The sequence below is a fragment of the Ovis canadensis genome, chromosome 15, assembly GCF_042477335.2.
Source record: "Ovis canadensis isolate MfBH-ARS-UI-01 breed Bighorn chromosome 15, ARS-UI_OviCan_v2, whole genome shotgun sequence".
In the NCBI taxonomy this organism is placed as follows: domain Eukaryota; kingdom Metazoa; phylum Chordata; class Mammalia; order Artiodactyla; family Bovidae; genus Ovis; species Ovis canadensis.
In genome coordinates, this window is record NC_091259.1 from 88,982,266 (window position 1) to 88,988,265 (window position 6,000).

A 6,000-nucleotide genomic window follows, 5' to 3' on the forward strand; every position below is an offset into this window, starting at 1 on the left:
TTCTGGTCCTAATCTTTTCTATATATCAGGCTCCAGGGAAGTGACTGCATCTTACAATCTCCTGGTGTGCAGGTCTTATCCCAGATCAAATTTTGCTAAATCATATTATTATATCATACTCTCTGGAAGTGGGATCCAGCCAATAGTACTTAAAAAAATCCCCCCCAGGTTATTGTAATGTGCAGCTGAATTTGAGAACCACTGCTGCAGCTGCTGCTAAGTCGCTTCAGTCGTGTCTGACTCTGTGCGACCCCATAGACGGCAGCCCACCAGGCTCCGCCCTCCCTGGGATTCTCCAGCCAAGAACACTGGAGTGGGTTGCCATTTCCTTCTCCAATGCATGAAAGTGAAAAGTGAAAATGAAGTCGCTCAGTCATGTCCGACTCTTATTAGAGACTGCATGGACTGCAGCTGTAGGCTAAATGTTTCTTGGTTGCTTGAATGCATTGGTTTTCAAACCTAAGCCTGCTTCAGAATCACCAGGAGGGCTTGTTAAAAAACACAGATAGCTTGGTTGTACTCCTGGAGTTTCAGTTCTGTGGGTCTGGGATGAGGGTTCCTGTAATTGGCATTTCTAAAAAATTCCAGGTCATGCTGATGCTGCTGGCTTGGTAATGATGCTTTTGAACCACTGTTCCAGGGAAACAGTTTTCAAAGTGTGATCTGCACCCCAACCTCATCTGAAATACAGGGGAAGTTTGTTAATAATGCAGGCAGTTCTCCCTAGCCAGACTCTTACATGAATTTTATCTATTAGAACTCAGGTAAGGAATAGGTATGGATATATTTCAGCCTTTTGAAGCATGTTTTTCTCTCTGAGATTCAAGGATAAAATAGATCTAGCTTATATACTATCCCTCATTATCCAGATTTACAACTGGCCTTCTCACTAAGTTCAGGATCTATGTATATGTGGATGCTGCTGCTGCTGCTAAGTCGCTTCAGTCGTGTCTGACTCTGTGCAACCCCATAGACGGCAGCCCGCCAGGCTCCCGCATCCCTGGGATTCTCCAGGGAAAAACACTGGAGCAGGTTGCCATTTCCTTTTCCAATGCACGAAAGTGAAAAATGAAAGTAAAGTCCCTCAGTCATGTCCGACTCTTAGCGACCCCATGGACTGCAGCCCACCAGGCTCCTTCGCCCATGGGAGCAGGGCATAATTCTAAAGATTTCTGAGCTCTACCAGAAATATGCTAAGTTATATTATCTGGACTAGATCCCTTAATTCTATTATTTCGGTAGTCTTTCAAGGTAACTCTTAGGAGTATAAATGTCTAAGAAACATGCCCCTGGGCTGTGTGGAAGATTCTTAGGGTTCTCTTAATTTTAGAAAATGAAAATGGGACTCTACTGTCAAACACCTATGAGATTTACCTGCAAAGCACCTTAAACCAACAGACTGATGTAATGTGGGATCCTATAGTATCAAGGATTATAATCTTTATCTTAAGAGAGAAGCAATGTTATATTTCTGGCGGGGGACATCCGGAACTTCTTCCACCCAGTTACAGTCATGAAGAGTGAATAGAATCAGTTTTGTCTGGGAAGGAACAGCTCAAAGAAATAAAAGACAAGAAAGAATTAACCTTCAAACAACATTCTTGGCCATTGAAGTCCAATAGAAGATTCACATGGTTTGCATGCGATTTCCAATTAGTAAGCTAAGCCTAGCGAAGCCTGCTTTTCCAACCACCCTTTTAAAGGCACTCTTGACCTCCTTGATCCTCAGGCCGTAGGCCAGTGGGTTCAGCATGGGGATGACCGTGGCGTAGAACACGGACGCCACTTCGTCTGAGCCCAGGGAGTGGCTGGAGCTGGGCTGTAAGCACACGAAGATGCCGGTCCCGTGGAAGATGGCGACAGCGGTGAGGTGGGGAGCGCAGGTAGAGAAGGCCTCCTGGCGTCCTTGAGAAGAGCGCATCCTCAGGATAGCAATAAAAATGAAGAGGTAGGAGCCCAGGATAACCAGAAGAGCGAAGAAGGTGTCGCACGCTGCCAGTGTGAAGAGCACAATCTCATTTGTGTAGATATCAGAGCAAGAGAGAGCCAGCCGTGGGGGAATGTCACAGAAAAAGCGATTCACCACACTGGAACGGCAGAAGGAGAAGGGGAAAGTGAGGGCAACGTGGACGGAAGATTGCAAGAGTCCACAGACATAGCAGCTGGTGGCCAGCAAGGCGCACACGGCTCTCGCCACGGTGGTGGTGTAATGCGGGGGTTTGCACATGGCCGCCTGGCGGTCAAAGGCCATCGAGGCCAGGAGAAAACTTTCAACAGTGGCAAAGGCTGCAAAGAAGAACATCTGGGTAGCACATGCATCGTAGGATATAATCTTATCTCCTGTGAGAATCCCTGCCATTACTTTAGGAGTAACAGAGGAGGCGTAAACACAGTCCACTAGGGAGAGGTTACCGAGGAGAAAGTCCATGGGCGTGCGAAGTCGAGAGTCCAGCAGAACCAACACGATCATCCCGAGGTTCCCAACCAGAGTAGTGAGGTAGATGAGAGTGAAGGTTGTAAACGGGGACCTGCATCTCTAGAGCATCTGTTAACCCCACAAGAAGGAATTCAGTCACCTCTGAAAGGTTCTCCATCAGCTGGGGAGTCAACGTGAGTGGCATCTATGACAAGCTAAGCAAATCCAAGATGATGCTGTTTGGTCATCTTCATGGGAAGTAAACTGTAAATGGGGTCTCTAGTTCATGTGTGAGCTTCTTATGGAGGGAACGAGCTCATGGGTGAGAAGCTGAACCAGATGGGTAGTGGTGGGTTGAGTGAGACTGTTCATCTAGAAGTGGTATGGAAAATGCTAGAATGCCCTTACTGACTGTGGCTGCGAAGAGCGGATCACGTTATGACTCTGGGTCACATTTCAGCTTGCTTGCTTGCTGTTGTTATACCCCCTTCTTTTAAACCATGTAGGACTCTTTTTATTTCCATCTCTTACAAGCACACTTGCCTAAGGTATACATCAAAGGCTTAAATCAACAGAAAGTAAGATACAGGAAACATTTTGTCAGTCATTGGTGTATAACACTGACAAGCCCTCCTCATTCGCCTCCTCCGTCTCTGAGGGAACCCTCATTCACCTCACTGGAGATGTACAGTGATTCCAACCTTCTTTTTCCTTCTAGTTCATGGGGCCCTCAGCTGAGTGGCCCTCAGTTTCTGTCCTCCGCTGTCATCTACACCTTTGCCTTATTTATGGGTGAAGAGAATAGGGGAGATGGAAGGATTAGCTTTGTCCTCACCTAGAAACTCTGTACCGTCAACCAGACCACAGACCTCCTGCCATTTCAGGTAGTATATCTGGTTGCTCTCACCTCCAGTGGTAACTCCGCGGATAGCTTATTGTAGCTGCTGTAGTTACAGTATGAGAGACTGTCTTGAGCCAAGAGACACTTCTGACTCTGGGATACTAGGTCCCATTCATTCCTCTTGGATTGACTATTATTAAATATTCAGGGGAGGGCATGATATAGCCCTTGTCTTTAAGGATTCCTTAGTGGGAGAGACCTACATCCAAAAGAAACATTAGTCATAATGTATTTCTGAAGTGGAGGGACACCCGTGGCCTTTGGAATTAGAAAGGATGTTTGGTTTGCCCAACACAAGGACTCAGGAAGCATTTCTGGAGATCAGGACTCCTCAGTTGTGGCTTGGAAACTAAAGAAATAATAATAATATATTAGTTATTAAAATAGCAAACACATAACATTTACTTTGGGTCAGGAAACTGTTATAAGCTGGTCACATGTATTAACTCATTTACTTCAGTTAGCAATTCTGTTGCTGCTGCTGCTACTAAGTCACTTCAGTCGTGTCCAACTCTATGCAACCCCATAGACGGCAGCCCACCAGGCTCCTCCATCCCTGGGATTCTCCAGGCAAGAATACTGGAGTGGGTTGCCATTTCCTTCTCCAATGCATGAAAGTGAAAAGTAAAAGTGAAATTGCTCAGTCGTGTCCGACTCTTCCCGACCCCATGGACTGCAGCCCACCAGGCTCCTCTGCCCATTGGATTCTCCAGGCAAGAGTACTAGGGTGGGGTGCCATTGCAATTCTGTTAGGCAGGTACTATTATCACCTCCATTTTGCTTCAAATGGAACCAAAATTTAAAGGGGTAAATTACTTGCTCAAGTAGCATATTCGATGGTAGAACTGGGATTGGAATCCAGGCAGCATGATCTAAAATCTGTAATACTAAGCATCCTTCTCGAAACAGTAGGTCAAGTTCATTAATCTTCCTATATTTCAGTTTCTTCATCTTCCAAGTGGGAAATTCAGTTTTCAACTTTTAAGGTAGATGAGTAGGATAACTTAGATCATGTAGAACATTTAAAACAATGTTCATTGCATAGCAAGTGCTCCAAAAGTTTAAGATGTCACTGCTACTATTACTGGCAGGCAGAAGAAGCATCACAGATAAGGGATGAACTGGCAAACACCACTGTATAAATAGACACTTATAAGTATATGAAGTGAAGTGAAGTCGCTCAGTCGTGTCCGACTCTTTGTGACCCCATGGACTGTAGCCTACCAGGCTCCTCCCTCCATGGGATTCTCCAGGCAAGAGTACTGGAGTGGGGTGCCATTCTGTTCTCCAGGGGATCTTCCCGACCCAGGGATCGAACCCGGGTCTCCTGCATTCCAGGCAGACGCTTTAACCTCTGAGCCACCAGGGAAACCTGGGTATATAAGTATTACTAAATCAAATCTCAATTAAGAGTGACGTACGAAAGTAATTGGTAGACATGCAAACTAGGATTGAGACCTAAAAGAGAAAAAATGTGTCAGATTATAGATAATACAACTATTTAGAAGAGTCTAAAGTGACTATTAGATCAAATATAACAAGAATATGCTTTTTCCAGGCATCCCTCCTTCAGTGTTGGTGGGGCTGTACGTTGGGCCACTCTGGGGGTTCCTCAGAAAACTAAAAATAGAGTCACCACATGGGCGTGCAGTCCCACTCCTGGGTGTACAGCCAAAGGAGGAAAACCCGCTCGCTTGCAAGGACGCATGCGCCTCAGTGTTCACAGCAGCACCGCTTAAACCAGCCCCAAGTGTCCGTGGACTGATCAGTGATGAAAGGGAACGCAGTACACACGTACAATGGAATATTACTCAGCCCCAAGGAGGATGAAATAACACCATCTGCAGCAGCATGGGTGGGTAGAGATCACCATTACCAAGTGAAGTAAGTCAGAGAAAGATCAATATGATACAATAGCATTTATATGTGGAATCTTAGAAAAATGACAGAAATGAACTTGTTTACAAAACAGGAACAGACTCACAGACAAAGAAGATGAACTTCTGGTTACCAAAAGGGAAAGGGGTGATAAATTAACAGCTTGGGATTAACAGACACATGCTCTATACATAAAACAGATAAGCATCAGGGACCTACTGTATACCACAGGGAAATATATTCCGTATCTTTTAATACCTATAATGTGAAAGAATCTGAAAAAGCATACACACCTGTATTATATGTAAAATGGAATCACTTTGCTGTACACCTTAAACTAACGCAGCCCTGAAAATCAACTGTATTTCAATAAAAGAGCAAGCAAAACCACAACTTCAAAAAATGTTTACTGTTTTCAATAAGTGCCACTAATTACGGAGAAGGCAATGGCACCCCACTCCAGTACTCTTGCCTGGAAAATCCCATGGAGGGAGGAGCCTGGTGGGCTGCAGTCCATGGGGTCGCCAAGAGTAGGACACGACTGAGCAGCTTCACTTCCACTTTTCACTTTTATGCACTGGAGAAGGAAATGGCAACCCACTCCAGTGTTCTTGCCTGGAGAATCCCTCGTGGGCTGCCGTCTATGCAGTCGCACAGAGTCGGACACCACTGAAGCGACTTAGCAGAAGCAGCAACCACTAATTAGTAACTTGGATAGGATGTGGCTATGGGAATTTTACTTACACTCTGTGAATCTCAGTCTGATTGTCTGTGGAATACCCAATTCTTGTAATACCCAGTGTGC

The 6,000-nt window shown here is 45.3% G+C and overlaps 1 non-coding gene and 1 pseudogene across 1 annotated transcript; both read right to left on the minus strand.

Moving 5' to 3' along the window:
* Positions 1–1,627: 1,627 nt before the first annotated feature.
* Positions 1,628–2,594, minus strand: LOC138420253 (olfactory receptor 5B12-like; annotated as a pseudogene).
* Positions 2,595–4,614: 2,020 nt separating this feature from the next.
* TRNAS-GGA (transfer RNA serine (anticodon GGA)) lies at positions 4,615–4,686 on the minus strand. The gene has a single exon. It is a non-coding gene; the product is annotated as a tRNA-Ser (tRNA).
* Between the last annotated feature and the right edge of the window lie 1,314 nt (positions 4,687–6,000).